The 19,267-nt window shown below is 46.2% G+C and overlaps 1 protein-coding gene across 2 annotated transcripts in view; it reads right to left on the bottom strand.

Moving 5' to 3' along the window:
- The window catches only part of SV2B (synaptic vesicle glycoprotein 2B), a 63,566-nt gene extending 47,552 nt beyond the window's left edge, over window positions 1-16,014 (bottom strand). Inside the window, exons 1-2 of one of the 2 annotated variants that reach the window (XM_054078006.1) lie at window positions 15,745-16,014; window positions 10,107-10,279 (exon numbers count right to left, since the gene is read on the bottom strand). The gene's annotated coding sequence lies outside the window, so the exon portion shown is untranslated. Of the gene's footprint in view, window positions 1-10,106; window positions 10,368-15,744 lie in introns of those variants that run through there. The other variant, XM_054078007.1, reaches the window with a different exon arrangement.
- Window positions 16,015-19,267: the final 3,253 nt, after the last annotated feature.

The following is a 19,267-nucleotide window of genomic DNA, read 5'->3' as shown; positions in this document are numbered from 1 at the left end:
GAATTTCACAGTGGAAACAGTGGTGGCATCTTCTGCATAAACACTCATTTTGAAACAGATTTTGAAAATTATTTTCACTAATGGTTGGGATGAAATTCACCCCAAGCCCTCCCAGCTCCTGTGTTTGTGGACAAATTAGCAATACCGTTTTGCCAGCATCCTAGATTCAACCACTAATTAACTCAGCAGCCACTGCCAGCGTTAATCAGGAAAGTAGCTCCATTATCCCCTGTACCCCCACGGGGCAGGGATCCACCAGCTGCTGCCACTCAGACTCCTGTAAAGGCAGGGAGAGGAGCTGCTTGTTTTGCTGCGTTAAAAGGCTGCTGAAGCACCACTGCCTCCCCGGTGAGGACTTGGATGCTGGTGGGTGGATAGCCCTGAGCTCTTGCAGCCATCCTTCCACAGCAGTCTTTCCCACCCAGGAGAGATTCCTCTGTAGTGAGTCCCTACATGCATTTTAAAGTGAAAGAAAGGAGGAATGAGAGCAAGGAGGAAGCTGAAAACCAGCTAGACTAACTGACTGGGAGAAGACAAAGATTATCTCTTATAATTCATGTACCAGAGGCTCCACGCGACTTAAAGATATCCTTTTGGTGAGAGCAGTATGAGTGCACAGCAGGGCTCAGCTTCTGCCTGAGCTCCATCCCACTGCCACCTTCACAAAGCATCCAAAGGGGAAAATCCTCTTATTCAGGTAGTCCTAGGCAAGGAAGATCCTGGGAAACATCTGTTCTGAGCGGAACAGTTTACCTGAGGAGCTATTTTGCAACTTTTGGGGTTAGCAGACCCTATTTTATTCCCCTCTTGAGGGAAAACCTGTGTAGCGCAGACATAATAGACTGTTTTTTCTTTCTTGCACGTCACACAATTCTGCTGAGCCACATGGTCTCAGATATTGTAAGCCTGCCAAAATCATGGTATTATTTCATAGCAGGTACAAGGAAAAAAACCCAACGATAGTTAATTAAATAATTTCTATCAAGTCCTACATTTTACAGTACCCTGTTTGAAGCTGGAAACTGTGGATGGTTTTTAATCAAATTGCTTGTCTAATTCTGGTAGAAATAAAAATCTGTTTCAGAAACTGATTTTTAAATGTCAGAGGAAATATTTTCTTTTGGAAGTCTTCCAGATGGAATACTTCCCAGTGCTAAGACCATTTTTAATAAGAATTAGGAAAAAATAATTGAAACCGAACAGATACACTAGATGTTCTGAAAGAACAAAAAAGAAGCCAAAATTATATCACATGACTTTTATCATGAGCACACATCCCATGTCAATACCACCGGTCAGTATTTTTAATTTGATTTCAAATATGTTACGGATCAGAACCTCAGGGCTGTAGATTAATCCAGATTTGCTCAGCTGAGAATCCATCTATCCGGCCTGTTGTGATTATGTCCTTCTAATTAAATGTAATAATGATTGTCACATAGCACCATTAAAAACCACTTAGGGACTGATCAATGGCTACTGTAATCTGAACTGATTAATGTAATTTTTGAAATCAAATTTCAATTAGCTCTAAAGAATAATAGAAGTGTGAACATCAAATTCTGCTGAAGAGGTACCGAATTAGCCTGAACAAGAAAGATAAATGTGATCCCTTTCTCCTAATCCTTCACAAAAATGTAGCTGCTAAATTCCGTTTGGGGTTCAGTTCACTTAGGCTCCAAATAAGCATAGCTTTGCTTGTGTGTATACTCACAGATGTTTCTACAGGACTTCTTACCATAGGACGCTACCATCAAACTCTAGAAACATTTAGCTGAATTGTGGCAGAATTGACTGAGTTTATAAGCAAAAACAACCAGAAACAAATTTTCAGTGATGATAATATATTAAAACAAATGCAGTCCAATGCAAGGACTAAATTCCCCTTGCAGGAAGGATGGAAATGTTACCTCTCCTCACTCTGCTTGGACTTCTATGCGACCCAGTGGTTCCAGCAGCTATTTACCCAGCTTGCCCTCTTGCCCTGGGCTGGAAGGCCCGTGTGCCTGCTGGGTGGCCTGGTACCTTGATGGCAGACTACTCAGCATCTATGCAGATTATAGCAACACTAAAAATCAAGTCGATAACAATTTTCTGTATATATTTATAATTAACCATATCAGAGAGATTGTGCCATAGTTTTCCCTTGGCTACAGGACAGAAAATTTGAACATCTATTTTGGACACTCAGACAATGAAGGGAACCTCCTTTTCCAGCTCAAACGTGTCTTCTCTGACTACTCAAAGGGATTAAATGTCTCACGCCAAGCCCAGCCACTCACCTGGCTGTGATGTTCCCTGCTGTACGCAGCCCACCAAGACACCAAAATCACTAGATCCTCACTGGGGCTGAATGCAGAACAGGAACAATCTTGTACAAACTCATGGAAGCACAAGAGGTACTGGTGATTTTGGGATCTTCACGGGTGGCTCCAGTTATCCAAAAGCTCATAGGGGTGACAGGAAATCTCTGGTACCCTCTGATGAGAGCCATGAAGGCTTGCCCCTTTGGTGGGCTGTCAGGAAGGCACCAAGCCATAAAGGAAGGTTGTAACTTTTCAGTTAGTAAGCTGGAAAATGCCTTTGACATCCTCTCAGAAGATGAAAGAGCAGCAGTGGGCCTGACAGAAGAGCAGAAAAATAGTTGTTTTTTCTTATTCCACCTGAAAGCAATTTTTCTTGTATATCCTTGAGATTTGCCTGTGCCTCTAGTCAGTAAAGGACCTTCCTCCTCCACCTTAGCTTCCCTTTTCTACTGCTGAGTTACCTCAAGGTGCTGGGCTCTCCACAGAGGTCCCCCATAGTTTTTAAGAAGCCTCCCAGAAACATTAACCCTTTTCATCTCTGTCTCCATCCACTTTTGGCCCCTACCTGTAATCCCAGCTCTCCTCTTGCCTCTGCCTAATCCTATAACCCATCACAAATCCCTTCTCCTTCCTCTCTCTCTTGCTGCATCTCCATCCATCACTGTCTCCCCCGGGAGCGTGTGGGAGGTGAGCATGGAGCAAGGCTGCTGTGTGAACATGCAAACCTCAGGTGTTAGCTCCCACCACCAGCCTTTGAGCACCCGTAACAGCCTCTGAATGCCACAGGGTCTCTCTGACCTCACCTGTAATATCCACCTCCCTGAGCTCTCCCCCATCTCGGCTCCAGAAAGTTGTAACCCAAACTTACATCCTAACACTGTCTTTACGTTAAACCCCATAAAGCTATTTTTGGTCTGTTTATGGTCAGATGTATTTAAACAGAGAGTAATCGCAGCAGCACAAACTTGTCCTCACATAACTTCATTTTAATCCAGACAGAAGCTTTCAAGCAACAGCAACCAAACCCTTTCAATATTTAATCAGCTGCGTGGCAGCAGCCTCCTGGCGCAGAGCGGGCGAGGGGGGGGAGCTCCTATCCTCACCACAGCTCTCTCCATCCTGAGCACTCGCCTCGTTTGCACACTTGCTGCAATAGAAGCCCAAGTGGGAGCTGCGTTTCAGCCTTCTGCTTCAGCCCCAGCAGCTTTCAAATGGCATGACTTTGGAGGACTTTATTTTTCATTCCTTTGTCCAACTTCTCAGCTGCCTTCCAGGTGTAAATCTTACTTTCTTTCCTACTGATGGCTGGAAAATTGCTGTGCTCAGCACCCTGTAATTGTAATTCAGCAGGACTTGAGCTCTCTCCCATTTCTTTCTGTGTTTAAAGCAGGCAGGGTGTAAATCCTGGTTACAGACAAGGCTTTGCAAAACTTGCAGTGTGTGTGGGGGGGTAAATTTAGGCTTTTCCTAATCTTTACACATTCCCTTAGTGCCTGTTCTGTGTGTGTTAGGGGGATTAGAGGGTTTGAAAGGACATCAACCTTCAGTGGGTTGGCTCTGCGGCATTTAATGCAGACTCTGCTTTTAGCCCCTATGATAAAGAAATGTTGCTTTAAAATAAAGCCATAAGAAGGAGCCCTGGAATTGTCCAGCTTTAGTCAGTGGTCATGGCTGGCTTTTCAAAAATATGTGACAAAATGCCAAATGCCTTCTGGTTGGAAATTGTCCAGGAGCTTTTACTCAGACAGTCTCTTCGTCCTGCACCCTCCCCAGCCGCTTGCAGCTCCCCCAGCAGCCCAGTAAGCAGCCCAGTAAGACTCTAGCTTCTCCCTCCCCAGCTGCTGGACACACTGGTCTGGAGGTGCTTGTGATGCCCCACACTCACAGGCACCACACCAGGCGCAGTCACAGCAAAGGCAGCATCTCTGATGATTTGCAGCTCCCAATAACAAAGGATCCTATCTTGCTAGCATTATAAAATAGCTACTAATAACCAACCCTAAATATCCTTATCTAAAAGGAAGGGGAAAAAAGCACTGAAAGCGCTTTTAATTAGTGATAAATAATAAATACAAGATTAATTAAAATTATTCTGCTTTGATTTGCCATGCTCTGGCTCTGAGAATGAAAAAGGCATTCCCCATATTCCCAAGGGTGGCACAATGCCAGAGCATCACCACTGTCCCCAGAAGGGCTACTAAATGGCAGCACTGATGGCAGCATTTGCTCTGCATGCACCCACCCCACAGGAAATATGCTCCACTCTCCTTTCGCGCTGGTCACAACTAGCTTTGCTCACTGAGGAGGTTCAGCCTGCATCAAACCTGGCAACTTTGGGTCTGTATCACAAGTGGAAAGGTTCTTCAGCTGCCCTTGAATGCCAGGAAACCTTGACTAATTGGCAACAGCAGCTACACATCAGAAGAACCACTGGGATTTCTTAATCTGTGTCAGTGTGTAAATCATTCAACACCTCATCTACAAATGCTCATAATTAATGGACACTAGATCCCTGCAGTGATACAGCCCTGCTAAAATATCTGTGAATTTGGGCTGCGAATGCATGCGGTGTGGAGCACAGAAAGACAAATGTACCTCCCAAAAGGTGGCTGATCTCACTGGTGCCCACTCTGAGCTGCAGCAGAAGTAGGTGAGAAGAATTAGGGTCAGATGAGGAAAGTAGTGAGCTGAAAGCAGTTGAGAATGAGTTCCCAGTTGTTGCAGGGCTTTGGAAAAAGTCTACAACGCTTGTGGCCCCAAGCAGCTATGAGTCCAAATCACCCCTCTTCTCCTCCCTCTCATCTAACAGGGCAAAGAGACCTCTGAGCCCCATGTACAGAGAGCAGAATGATTGCTTTTTGTGTTTATTACATTATAAGTTGTTGTATCCCTCATAACAGCCCATGTGTCTGTTATTCTGCTTTAAGTCCAGAGTAATTTTGCATATTTTACTGGATTTTCAACCCTGAGACTAAAACCAGGATCCACCTAACCAGAGACACCTTGTAAATCTAAAGGACCATCAGGTGCAATAGATGCTCTGTGCCAAGGACAGGCAGAGAATTGTTTTTGCGTACTTCCATGCTTGTCCTCAAAACCTCACCCATTCCTCAGTCACCATCATGGAGACATCCAATTCAGTTTGCCTCCAGCCTCATATTCTGGCTGTGTTAATCCCTCTGGGTACCTGCCTCAGGGGAGGATGGTAGCTGTAAAATTGGATGTTGCCGGGCTCTTTAAAGGACCCTCACTACTCACAGAACTGCTACTTAAATGAGGTTCCTTAAAGAAGCCACCACTTCCACCTCTGTAGGGGTTTCCTCTGACTGCCAAGGCAGAAGAGAAACACCAGGAGCATCGCACACACCCAAGAAGGACATGGGTATGAGCTCAGGAGATCAGGAACCTGTAAGCTGCAATAATTAGAGTGGTTAAAGCTGGCAAATCTGCAGCAGTCTGACCACCTGCCATAAAGGCAAGAGAAATATCCCACAGAGAAGGCAGTTTTTTCCCTGCTGCCTGGAGGGATATGATGGAAGCAGTCCCCGAGACCTGGCCATGACCACTCGCTTCTTGGCAGTGGCCTTCAGCTACCACTGCAGTACTGGAACTCATTTCCCTAGAGTAGGAGGAGTATAAAACATACAAATCATGTGCAGGAGCAGTTTGGCTCCCACAGCACTTTCCCAACAGTCAAACATCTCCTGCAGGGATTTTACGCATCCTCTCACATTTTACAATACATCCCAGAGGGATCAGCTTCAGGCCAGGACTGGGAAACTTTCTGTGTTGTAATGGCACCCAGGGCCTGGTGCTGGAGAGAAACACCAGGGCCTTGTCCTGAAGACACCACTCTTCTCATTCGCTGTCAGATTGGAAAGATGCGAGGCCAAGGAAGCATCTGCTGTGCTGGCAGCACAGTGGGAACCAGAGCTTAAACAAATCCATCCATCACCCGGTTGGGAGTGGATGAATTCCAGCTTCCTCCAAGCCCATCTCCCACAAGAGCTGCTGCGAATAACAGCAAAACACCGAGTTTAGCTAGAAACACTGAATCATCGAGAACCAGCTGCCACAGAGTCCTGCAGCATCTCCTGTAGGAGCCTGCCCAGCATGAGGTCTGCCGCAACCCTCACGTGGAAGCACTGGGTCTCTCTCCTAGGTAGGAAAATAGTGATCGCAAAGCAGGAGATGGGAGAACACATCTCTCAGATGGCTGTGTCCATACCTGCACCGTCATGAGCAATTTCTTCAGTCAAAAGTACTGCTTTAGGGCTCACATACTGCTTTTCATTTTTTCGCAGCATCTCCACTGTTGAACACAACATATTCTGCTCTCTTGGCTGCTCTACTCCGCCTGAGACAACTGCTTTCAGCCATGGGTGATCCCACACATTATAGATCCTTCTCATTATAGAAAATGCACACCAGCCATGAGTGACTGCCGTATAAGTTGAGCTAAGCCAGGTCGTGACTCTGCAAATATCTGGCACACAGTCTACAGGACCCCTACAGGTATGGGATGTGGGAGACATCTTGTTCCTGCCCTCCCACAGAGTCAGGAGAAGAAAACACAGCCGAGTACTTCTCAACACATCCATCTTTTCTTTTCTCTGGTGCATCTTAAAAAGCACTGTCAGTACATATATCTGATCTATATAAAGGGCACAGATAGATTCAAGCCGGTTGGACATAGGGCAGTTCTGGTCTGGAAGCCATGTTGATCATAGCAGTCTTATTATTTGAAGACAGCAATTTAGTAATTTCTGGACCAGGAATACCTCACATTTGAGTAGTCAGGTTGAAGCATCTTGGGTCTGTACCTGGCTTGTATTAGCTGGTTCTGATGTTGCTTGGTTCTTGGGAAGAGACAGTCAACAGCCCTACTCACTGTCTTCATGTCACTCACAACTTTGTATATCCCTCCATATCTATAAATATATCCACAGGGCTGTCACATCAAGGTGAAAACCTGTAGGCTCTCCACTGTAAGTTCTCCAAAACTACCTGCAAGCAAGAAAAGCCTCAATTTCTTCTTCCTTCCACATATTAAAGGCAACACAGAACATTTCCAGGTGAACTATGCCACCTTCAACATGGAATAGTTTATGATGTCTAATCAGAAGGACCCATTAGGACAGTACTAGAAAAAGAGAAAATTTGTCCTCAGAGTGCCCTGATCTTCCTGGCTTTCTCACCCTGGCTTAATTCTCTTTCATAAGAGGTTCTTCCCTTCTCTTTTAACTCAAACTTTCTTTTTTAATTCAATCCAGCCAAGAGAATCTGCATGGCCACCTTGTTCTCCCTCTTCCTCCAACATCAGCGGGTTTCTACCAACATAAATGTGATCACAAATTCGTGACTGCACAGGAAGAACAAACAGGCTGAGCAGATGGGTTGTGCGGGAGGAAGCCCTCATTTAAAACACAAATAGCTGGTGGTAATTTGGCAGATGTGGTAAGTAAAATCTGGAGACACAAGCATGAGGTGACTGGGTTCCAATTTCAATCAAATAACGTGGAAGTTTCCCCTGCAGGGAGAGGTTTCATCTTCTATATCCTTGATTACTTTGTCTTGAAGACATAACGACACTGACACCAAGTGTCTTCACAGGAATGATTCTTCATCCAGGATCTCATATGTCTCCCTGTCCTTTCCAAATGGATTTTTTTCACAAGGGAAATCCATCCTTTGTAGCTCAAATGTCCATGAGAAAAGATTAAAATTCAAGTAGAACTCATAACATTCATTAATTCTGTAGCACATTCAATTTTGTTTCCGTCCAGAGACAAAGACTTTAGAATGTGTCCTTCACTTCCACAACATCAAATCAGCGTCTCTCGGGAAGTATATGTGGGGTGCTATAAAAATCTGTACATCTAGCATATTGAATAGGTGCTAGGATTTCATCTTGGCAGATATACCCAAATTACCGTAGATGGATATGAGGATTTTCTCTTTATAAATATTACAGAGACATTAATTACATGAGGGAAATTAACCTTTCCAGGCAGCACTGCAGCAGGGACCAGGAAAGCAATGTCATCGCTAGCCAACACCTCAGATTGAACGTGGGAGAAAAGTCAAGTGCATGCAAGCACAAAACTGACAGCAAAGATACCTTGCCATCAACATTCCTGCAAGTTTTAGGAGATAATTCAACAAAAAAAAACAAGTTACAGGAATTTTTGGTGCTTGGAAGTGTTTTTAGAGGAAATATGGAATGAAGGATTTTCAACCTTTTGGAATAAACCATGGTGTTTCAGTTAGAGGAAGCAGGAAAATTTCCTCACAGATACAAAGATCAACACACACACCCCCCCCAACAACAAAACAGATTTGGCAGCTCCTACACTCTGTCTTTCTTGCACAGTGCTGGGATTCAGAGATGTGCAAAGCCCCTTCCACTTTCCTGTCTTCACTTCACCTACTGTTCACCAGACGCAGTTTAGGTACAAAAGATTGTCACCTTGAAACACACATGAAACAAAAATCCAAGCCAAACCTTGCTGCTTAGGAGAGGAGAATCTTTTTCTTTAGAGTTAATGTAACTGGTGCTTGAAACTTCAGGATTGCTCTAGAATAAGCACAATAACCAAATTGCTCCATTCCAAGTGTCACAGTATCTGACATCAAAGAGTAGGAAATGTGTGAGTTTTTAGCAAATAGAGGTTTCTTATAAATATATCATGAGAGGAATATTTTTATAAACAAATCATCTCTGCAGTGTCCTCCGGGAGCAGTTTTTAGCTCTGCCTGCCGCAAATAAAGCCAGAAAGAATTTGTTTTGCTATCCCTAAAGAAATTCTGCACCAGTTTTTGAGTGGCACACAGGTCTGTCAAGAAGGCCACAGCTTTGTACCTGTCGGCAAAAACTGTTAGGGCTTTGCCACAGTATTTTTCCTTTGTTTTTTTTTTCTCTATAAATGTCTGTTACGCACAGACCTTTGCAGATTCAAGTCAACCAGATTGCAAAGGCTGCTCTTACCTTTATATTCTCTGATCCTCTTTAAACAAGGGCCCTAAATTCATCCCTGGTGTAAGAGGTCTGCTGTCACTCGACGTAGAAGCAGTACACTCATTTTGAGAGTCATGTGAGATAAACTGACCTGCAAACCTCTCATTTAGAGTAAGCCACTGTCCAGGACATCAGGTAGCTCACAGTACCAGCAGTGTGTGGTCTAGCTAGACTCTCTTCCTTCCAAACATTTTTATCTACACATTTCTGTCTATTAGCTGTTTGTAGCTCCTAAAGGACTGGTTTCAGAAAAAAAAATGCAGTTAGACTTCATGATGAAGGTAGATTATCAGCTAGAAAATTGAGAGGTTTGTGCATCAGTTTAGGGGCAAGAATTAGTGAATGACCTTCCAAAACACCTGCAGTAAAGAGCATAGGGCAGAAAAAGCAGCATTCAGGTAGCAGCTCGCCTAGGACTACCCCATGGAGAGCAGTACTCGTGCTTGGCCATGAGTTCCTAACGGGCCCCAGATGTAGCTGGAAATCATGCAGGAAAAAGATAGAGTGGGCAATGAAACTGCATGCAAGTGAAAGCTGCTCTGACTGCCTAGACGCACACGTTGTCTGATCTGCTCAGCTCCCAGCCTCTCACTAACAGTAATTAAATTGCTTTGATGAGCACTGACCCCTGGAAAAGCTTCAGTACAAACTGAACGGGCTTCATTGGGTTTTTCTGTCTCTTTTTCAGCTCCCCTCCCTTTGCTTTTTCCCTGTTAAGCCTTATTACTTTTGCATCCTGATTGATCGTCCAGAAAGGAACCAAAGGGAAAAGCATCACTTACCAGAGCTAGGAAATATTTCATCACAGCCATTCACCAGCAATTTCCCCTCTTTCTAGCCTGTGGAGCTGCTCCTGAAAGGGTCGCCTCTTTCCAATAGGATGTCACAAGCCGGAGATTAGAAGTAAATGCTCTGCAAGCCAAGCCGATCATCCCACTGCGACTGCATCCAGGTACTGAAGCACAAGCGATGGAAAAGTCCATCAGGCAGCAGAAAACACAGGCGCACGCACAGACAACCCCCCCAGCCACAAAGCAATAGGAGCGCAGGGAGGCTGGAGGCAGGAGGGAGAGCAGATGGGAGGGGGGTGGCTTGCGGGAACCAGGCAGAGGGAGATGCTAACATGACAGATGTGTTGACTTTAAGTTAAACAGGAAATTGAGGATGTTTGACATAGGGAGGAAAAACACACTAGCTCACATCAAATGCAGAGATTTTCCCTGGTCTTTCCCTTCTTTTCTCTCCCTCTTTCACCCCGGCTGTCTTCAGTGATTTCTAGCTCTAACTTCACATGTAGAAATAAGCCACATTTTGCACTAACTCTGCCTGTATGTCTGGGCAAGGCAGGAGCTGCAGAGCCAGCCAAGATAGTTACCTTCCTAGCAGTGAGCTGGGAGCCTGGTCATTTATTCCCCATTCAATTAAAACTGACCTGAAGTTATTTAAATGGCATTCTCTAGATAATATGAGTAAAAGCAGGAATGCTGAATACCCTGATGAAGGTTTCAATTTGTCCCAGTGCTGGTGCTGGTGAAAATACAGAAGGGTTGAAATCCTGATTTAGGTTATGTAGGATAAGCAGGAGAGAATAGAATAAACTTTGCAGCAGTTCAGACAAGAACAGCCAGGGTGATCCTGGGGGATGGCAGTGGTACTGTGGGAGTCCACAGGGTTAACCTCCAGGGGGATGTAACTCCAGGATAAGGCGAAAAAACATGCAGGAAGCAGTAAAATGCAAAGGAAATTGGGGAAATCAAAACCCCGCACGGATTTCTTAGTTAAAGCCTGCAAAGTAGACTAAAGGAAGACAAACCGTACTAGTTTTAAGACAGACCCCAGCTTTTAAAGATTAGAGGAGGAAACATAATGGTCCCACCACAAACTCAGATACAGAAAATCAGCAGTGAGGGCTATCTCAGTCCACTGGACAAGGGCTCTGTTCCTGCTTCAGAAGCAGATCTTCTCTCTTTTTTCTGCTCCCTTCAGTACCAGGAGAAGCAGCCCCCTTTGGCATCCCCTGTGGAGCTCCTTGCATGGCACAGCTCAGCCTTTTGCATTCTTCTCCCCACCAAAGCTTTATCCCAAGATCCATATGTAAGAGTGACAAGAATGTCTCCTCGATGGCATTTACAAGTCCCCAGGATGAGATTAGTGACAAGACTCCTTTTTTTTCCTAGCAGCTGTGCACTAGGTAAAGGAGAGAAACCTGCTTTCTCTATCCATAAGGGACTTGTCCCAAGACTCTGAGTGAAATATTCAGGTTTTGGTGCAAGCCAGCCTGCCCCCCTCCTCACACCCCCTCACTGTCCCTGAGCTGTGTTGTTGGCCTCCCTTCAACATTTTAATGGAGTATTGACAGTGATCCAATTTTCCTTCAAACAGATGAACCCGACTTGCATCCCCAGAATCACATTTGCAGAATCAGTCAAGCTGGTGGGTTTGGAGCACCTTCTCAGATGTATGGACTGCAGTTTAAAAAGCATTCCTTCTTCTGGTTGGAGAAACAGCTTGATAAAGTCTAGCGAGGACATTACACTTTGGAAAACTGCTGCTTTGAGGCTCTTGTCCCTCCTCCTACCTGCTGCCGCACTCCCTCCCTCGTCTCCGCAATTATTTATAAAGCTCTGTGTTCTTTCTTAATCAGGATGCCATAATGTTCCCTTTCGCCTTGCACGTCACTGGTGTGTCACTCTCTGTCTGGGGCTGTGGTGGCCTCAGAGTGCTTGGCAAGGCTGGCAGCAGCCACTTGAGTCATCAGCAACCTGCCCGCACCTCCTCCCTCTGGCCAGTGCCCCCCTGGCCCCTACTGAGCCTGGCTGCAGCAGGGGAGGATGCGGGAGTTTAAAGCAGTCTAATCCCTGGCCTGGATAATTCAAGGAAAGAGGATTACCCATTCTGTGCAGAGCCCTTACCTAAATATAGACCAGCCTTCCCCTTGCATTGCAGCTCCTTTAGCACGGAGACGTTTTCCCTGTACTTCTTCCCCAACCCACCTTAGGGAGTTAACTCTGCTCTCACTTAAGCCTGGGGCAACCTGATTGTAACCCATGAAATAAGACCAAGGTGCAAAAAGCAGAGGTGAGACTCTAGTTCTGTGAAAGCCAGCAGGACCATGGCAGACCCATCCCCAGAAACATATTTTCTCCCTAATATATGCCGTAGTCCTCTGGTGGGGTCAGTGCATATACTGTCTTACTGTATATTTGGAAACCAGTGTCACAATCCTGAACTACAGAGCCTGACAGCAACATATGGGGATGATAAAAGGGTAAGTGCTAAACTCGGATAATCCCAAGGCAGGTTGCAGCAGCTTGCTTTGGGGAGCTGGGGATGGCAACTTGACTCTGCTGCCTGTCCTCAGGGCTCTCCTGGTGTGTCACTAGGCACTGAGTTGTTCCCAGTGCCCTGGGGATGGGTATTTGCATGAGACCTGCTGAAAAGGAAAAGGAACAGGTAACACATTACTTTCCCTGCTTGCCCTCGCACACAGAGGGATAAAGTTGGGAGCCACAGAAAGTATCCCTGATAGACTCAGCATCTTCGCAGCAGACCATACATCTCTCTTTACACTTCTCTCGTTTTCCAGCCTCAGTCATCCTCCTGCTCCTCAGCCCAGATGGTGAAGTAAGGTCTGACATGGCCACTGCAGGCTTCCCTTTCCTACAGTGTCTTTTTTTCCTGGCTGTTAAAGTCCTTATAGGACTTTCAGTCACCGTAACATTAAAGCGTTCATTAGCATGGGAGTAATTCCATAATCTTTTCAGAGGAGAACAATTTTGGAGGTTCAGCTCATGATCTGGAAAATCAATTTTCCAACCTGCCAGAGCAGTAAGAGGATATTTGAAGCTGGATTTGGCTTTCCCAGCAGGACTGTTAGCAACCCCAGGTCTTCATGGCCAGGTCAGGCAAAGGCTGCCACAACAACTCTGAGCAGAGGAGGGAGCACCCAGAGGGCTGGCACTCAGCAGAGATGAGGAAGGCAGCCGGGTTTATGCTGCATCAAGTGCAGCAGTGCCTCAAAACCCAGACTTGCCTCATCAAGTTTTGTCTGGCAGTGTGCTGAATGGGTGGGACAGCATCACCATGGATCACAGGGGATTTTTATACATTCTTCATCTCTCCTACTTCATTTGTCCCAACTCAGGGTTACTACAAGCAAGAAACAGATGTGTCTTCAGCATGCTGCCTTTGCCCTGTAGGTACAGGCTGGATAAATTCTGGGTTTGAAACTAAACTCACACACTCCCCATGTGAAATATCAGGTCATGTTCTCTTCCTTTTATTGTGGGATTTTTCACACCCTACCTGCAGACAAGCAGCCAGATTTGCAGAGACCATCTGCATGCATAAGGCTGCCTTTTGGGGAGCACCCAGCTGTGTATTTGCAGGTCAGGGGGATGCATCACAGCCTGGCACAAAGAGGCAGGAAAACCTAGGCTTCCATCTCCACCTTAGCTCCCTCACTCAATAGCCATTAGGTACCTGCAACTTTCATTCCAGAAGATAAATGTGTGAAAATAACACAGCTACTACTTCACGGGATGGACCTCTCATAAATGGAAAAGCTGAACAGGAAGGCTGTCTCCTGTTTTCTGCTTTCTGGATCTGGCTTTGATCTTCCGAGAGGGTTCCCCCAGCACTTGCATTATGCATTTGCAAAATCGTGTCAGGAAAAACAAAGATGTCATTGCAGATCTGATCTCCAGCTGAGTTCGTCTAATATCAGTGGACATACCTTTCCAAGCAGAGCCCTGAAGAAGGGAGACATCAGGACCTAACTAGGACCTCACGGAGCTCTTGAGACCCAGGGTCCCCTTGTAGGTGACTGCTGCCTCTGGCAGCTATTTTGCAGGGGAAGGAGATGTTCCCCTCCTCTTTCTGCTGGAGCATGGAAGAGGGCTTTTCCATTAGGAAGAGGAATCAGAAGAAGCCCTGGATGCTCCTCTGCTCCCACTCTTTCCTCCACGTTGTCCTGTAGGACAGGGCAAGCCTGACCTTGGGCACCCCACTGCATGGAGTGTTTGTGCCACATGCCATTTAGGGCACAGGCACCGAAGCGTGTTTCTAAATGACTAGCAGATGTCTGGCTCAGTGCTTTCACCCTGAGTTGATCAGTGCAGCATAATTGTATGCTTGATATCTGGCTAAGTGAGCTAGAGAATAAACTTTTCCTCTCTCTTTCCCCAAATGACAACATTAGGAATCAAGAGAAATCATGAAACTGCAGCTTCTGTGCTGTGTCAGACATATGACTTACTGCCATCCTATCTGAAATTTCTGCCTTGACTCCCCGTGGCAGGAGACCCCTTCAAGCTCTAATACGGGCTTGATGACAGTGAGGGATCTCCTCAGCACACACAGAGCACCACACTGCTCCTCACCTACACTTATAATCAGGTTGTTTTCCTTTTTTTCCTCAGATGAGGTCAGACCTAACAAGCAATGTCCTTTTGGAGCCAGTTCCTACCCATTACTTTTAATGGCATCTGGATGCTCTAGATCATATTACTGCAGTTTGACACATGTAGTGAAAATCTCCCATGAACAACACTTGTCCTCTAAAAGAAAAATACATCCCTGCAGAGATGTATGTCTGAACCAGTTATAGGATGTGCTACAGGCATGCACGCATGCACAAGAACTTCTCACTAGAGAACCTGCATCCCACAACAACCACTGTTCAGATAGCCAGCCCAGACAGCTCCCAGAATCATTGTTTTCTCCCTGTTGCTTCATTTAATCCTTCCTAATAGAGGTGACTAACTGCAGTTCGTAGCTTTATCTACATTTAAGGTCTCCTGGAGACTGGAGAGGATAATGATGGGAGGACAATTAAAATCAGTGCTGGCAGTGCGGTAACCAGTGGGGTAAATGAGGCCAGTGCATGTGTGGGTACCGACACACCCACACACAGCCTTGGGGTGCCACCACCGACGCAGTCACACATACCTCCCACAGGGATGCGACAACACCTTCCTCCATGAAAATACCTACTCCTTCTCCCCCCAGCCCACCACAACCTGGACACAGGGAACACTCCTTTAAAAATAGTTTCAGCACGAGTTAAAACTCTAAAGCATAACAGCTTGTAGAGAGCAAGGGCAGCTATACAGTGTAACAGGGCTAGTTTAAATTGCTGTTCTGCTCTCGATTGCTCTGACCCCTCCAATCTCATTAAGTTAACAGTCTCTGACAGGTCCCACCAATTCATCCCAACTCAGACACAGACTCCGCACCCTTGAGCATCCTCATTTTCAGCAGCATCTTTTGGTTTAGTTTTTGCTACGAGCTTTCCCTGCCCTTAGAGCTGCCTCCCTTGGCTGCTCAGCTCTCAGCAGTGACATCCCATCGGCTGTCAGCTTTCTGGCAGCTGTCTCTTATCCCTTTTTTGGTGAAGCAGAGTGAGTAACTTGCTCTTACCTTGCACACCCCAAGTTGTCAGCGGTGCTGCTGCCTGCACGGTGCAGCATGGTGTGCGGCGCAGCGAGGCTCTGCGCTGGCATCTCCTCTAGCAGTGATGCAGTCCTGCCGGGTGCCGCATGCCAATGATGCAGCCCAGGGGATCCCAGTCGAGGGAGCCCAGGGCTGGGAGAGAGCCCAGGGCTGCCTCTCCTACCTGCAACACTCCCTCCCCCACCCCAGCTGCAAAGCAAGCAGGGAGGGAGCGTGTGGAGGCAGCAAAGGAGAAGGGGAGAGGGGGAGAAGCTGCACAGCAGGCGAAGAGAGAGAGGCGATGCTTGTGTAATTTCATCATGGTAATAAAATCCAATCCAGTGCTTAAATGTTGCAGCTCTCTAGCAGAGTTCTTCATTACATGGGGGACTTTTTTTTTTAATTGCTGTCATACAGGAATGTTTCTAGCTGTAAGTAGACAGGAATCCCAGCATAACCGGTTATTACACTGGCATCTTTCATCTCCCCACTTTACATATTAGATCCTTTCTCTGTTTGAGACCCCTCTCTCTGGGAAGGCTAGAGGGTGAGGTGGGGAATGTGCCATGTTTCAGGGATAATTCTACTGTGGGATAAATCTGTTCTGTTTGAAATCCCCTTGTGTTTATAATTAGGGGGTCCATGCCAGAAGAATTGCAGCAGGAAAAATCCTACTGTCCATGCAATTTTATGCTTACAAGAGACAATGTGAACACAACAGCATGGAACATAGTCTACCATGGAAATCCATCCACAATTATTTTGTATTATTAAAAGAGATAACCAGGGAACAGGAGGAGGCATCTTCCTGAGAAGCAAAGCATAGAGCTCCTAACTACTAAGAAAGCATCATCAGTGCACACGGGGGGCATGTCCCCACCCGACAACATCTCTCCATGCAGAGATGTTCAAATTAGTCCAGATAATGAGAGCAATAAAAATTTTCACTGGCAGGTTTCCATTGCTGTTTCTGGTAATCTAAAACCAAAGAGGAGCATGGAGCCACAGGCTTCTCAGAAAGGAAACAGGGATGGGTCTACAGGGCAGCATAAATCCCTTGTATTTGCTGAAAGAATAGGACAAAGAAGTGGAACTCAGAGTATCCTGGCTATGTCAACAGGTGACACCTAGAAAGCGCTTTCCTAGTCTGTGCCTCAGTTTCCCCACCTGTAATACAGTGCTGGTGCTGCCGGCCTCTCCAGACTGTGTAAGTACTAGGAAATATCTCACTCTCGGCTGTTTCCAAGGCCCCTCCAGACACAGACACCTTTCTTCTCTGATCTGTATTTTACAGCCTTCTCCCCCCCTCAGTCCACTTGATTTGAATCTCCAGGTCAGGTGTGTTTGCAGTTGTTGACAGTATTATAAATTGGACCTGAAAATTCTCTCTTTAACTGATTGCTTGTTGGTACAGTTCCTGTGAAAGTACTGGTGGCATCACTTCCATATTGAAAATGCAGTAGGTGATTAATTTAAATCTTTTCACACCCACTCGTTTAAAAATTGGAACTCAAACCTGAAGTTCAGCGATATTCTCCCTAGTGCAATACATTAGTTTAATTGGATTTTGTGTTTGATACAGTGCACTGATTGCTTTGACGTGGGAGCACGTTAGAAGTCAAATTATTATCAGCACTGCTGTACATTATAGGCCAAGTATCAAGGCCTTGGCAAAACTAAAAAGCAAGCCAATCTATCATGGTGCGACTGAGTGCCACTTTGTTTGCCTGTCATCCTCTGAGTTCTCTGCCTCATTAGTTTTTCAAATTCTTTAAATCACATCTTTGCATGTGTCAGATCCACTGCACCTTGCTTGGGTCACGCTCAGAAATCACAGCACCATTCATAACTGCATTTCCCAGGAGAAGGCTTTGGGGTAGCCCTGGAGATGCTCCCTGAACCCCACAGCATCTGCCGTTAGAAGAAGGCTGCTCTGCCTCACATCACCTTCCACGTGCAGCTGGAGAGAGAGCAGATGTGGCAGACTGGCCGAATGAGCATCCCGATGTCCCTGCTGGGCTTTTCTCAAATCCCAGCAAAGTCCCTGCACCCACTTTGTTTACTGTTTCCTGTGCAAGGTAGATCTATCTTGGCTAAACTTGCCTTAAATATCATTTCAGGATCAACAGAGAGGGAGGCAATAAATCTGAGATGTTCTTTACCATTGCACTGCGGTTATCAGTGTTTCTAATTACCTCTGCACCCTAGGCACAATTGCGAATCTCTCTGTTAATCACTGCTAGCTGTACCCAGGTATTTCAGAGAGAGAAGAACCATTTTCCGTAGCACCATATGGTGCTGGCGGGAAACCTGAGCCTCCCGCGCTGCCTGACATCAAAGACAGCAGGATGGGGACGCCTAACATCTTTCTATTTAAAAGAGCACATTGACAAAATCTGCAGAGATCCAACTATTTCAGAACTGAGAGAAGCAAATAGAAAGCAAAGCTGAGCTGCAATGAATAAGGACATGGTGTGGAGAGATAAAATCATATAAGCTTTTCTATCATGGGAAAATAGATGTCTGTGTAAGGCTCGATCATGCAGATACGTGTGTCAGCATGGTTACACAGGAAAAGGGTGTTCAATTTGGCCCTATAACTCACTGAGTGGTCCCAGACATCCTGTGCAGGAGGGTGGGAATGGGAGGTCTGGCCCACCATCCTGTGCAGGAGGGTGGGAATGGGAGGTCTGTGGGAACAGAGCCCCACAGTTTTAATCGAGTCATTCTCCTCCTCTTTAGCCCACCTACAGCATCAGGGGTTTCTCTCCTGGCCCCTTGCATGAACAAGACCCCAGGGATCCTTACATTTGCAGAGCTGGGCAAACCAGGTTACCCCTCTTCAGCAGCTCTTCAGGTGCTGCTGGGAAGATGTATGAGGGAAATGGAAGCAAAGCAAGAAGTGGTGATGGACCTGCCTTCCTGATGGCTTGCAGGCTTTCAAGTGTAAGGAAGATAATTATAGGAAAAGTATGACTCCAAAAAAGTTCTGCATATTTCATGGCTTTGCCACAGCCACTGCTTACGGGCCAGGCTGCTTGCTGAGAAAGGCACTCAATATCAGTGTGTTGAGAGATGAGCAGCTGTTTGGGACAGGGCTCTTTGGCTTGGTCTTCAGTGTCCCCTGCACACATAGGCACTAACATACATGTGTGGGTACACATGTACACTCACATATCCCGCTCTCCTGCCCTGAGCCCCCTCACATGGTCTGCACAGGAGCCCCAGCACAGTAGAGACAACGGTCCTCAAAAATGTGCTGAGCTGTGACAATGCACGCTCCTGCACCCTGGCCCCAGAAATGTCCTTGTCCAAACAGGAGCTGGGACAAGCCAGCTTTAATCTCTAGCAGGAGGTGAAGAAATCTGGGGGGTGTCATGACAAATCCTTGAGCCCACGAGGCTGGGGGCTCCAGCGTGGTGGCAGCAGGAGCTGGATATCGCCACTTCTCAGGGAAGTGTAGTGGCAGCAATTTGCTGGCTGCTGCTCTCTCCTGATGACAGCCATCCAT

This window comes from Cuculus canorus, chromosome 12 (assembly GCF_017976375.1).
Source record: "Cuculus canorus isolate bCucCan1 chromosome 12, bCucCan1.pri, whole genome shotgun sequence".
NCBI lineage: Eukaryota > Metazoa > Chordata > Aves > Cuculiformes > Cuculidae > Cuculus > Cuculus canorus.
This window is presented reverse-complemented; position numbering and strand designations above follow the sequence as displayed.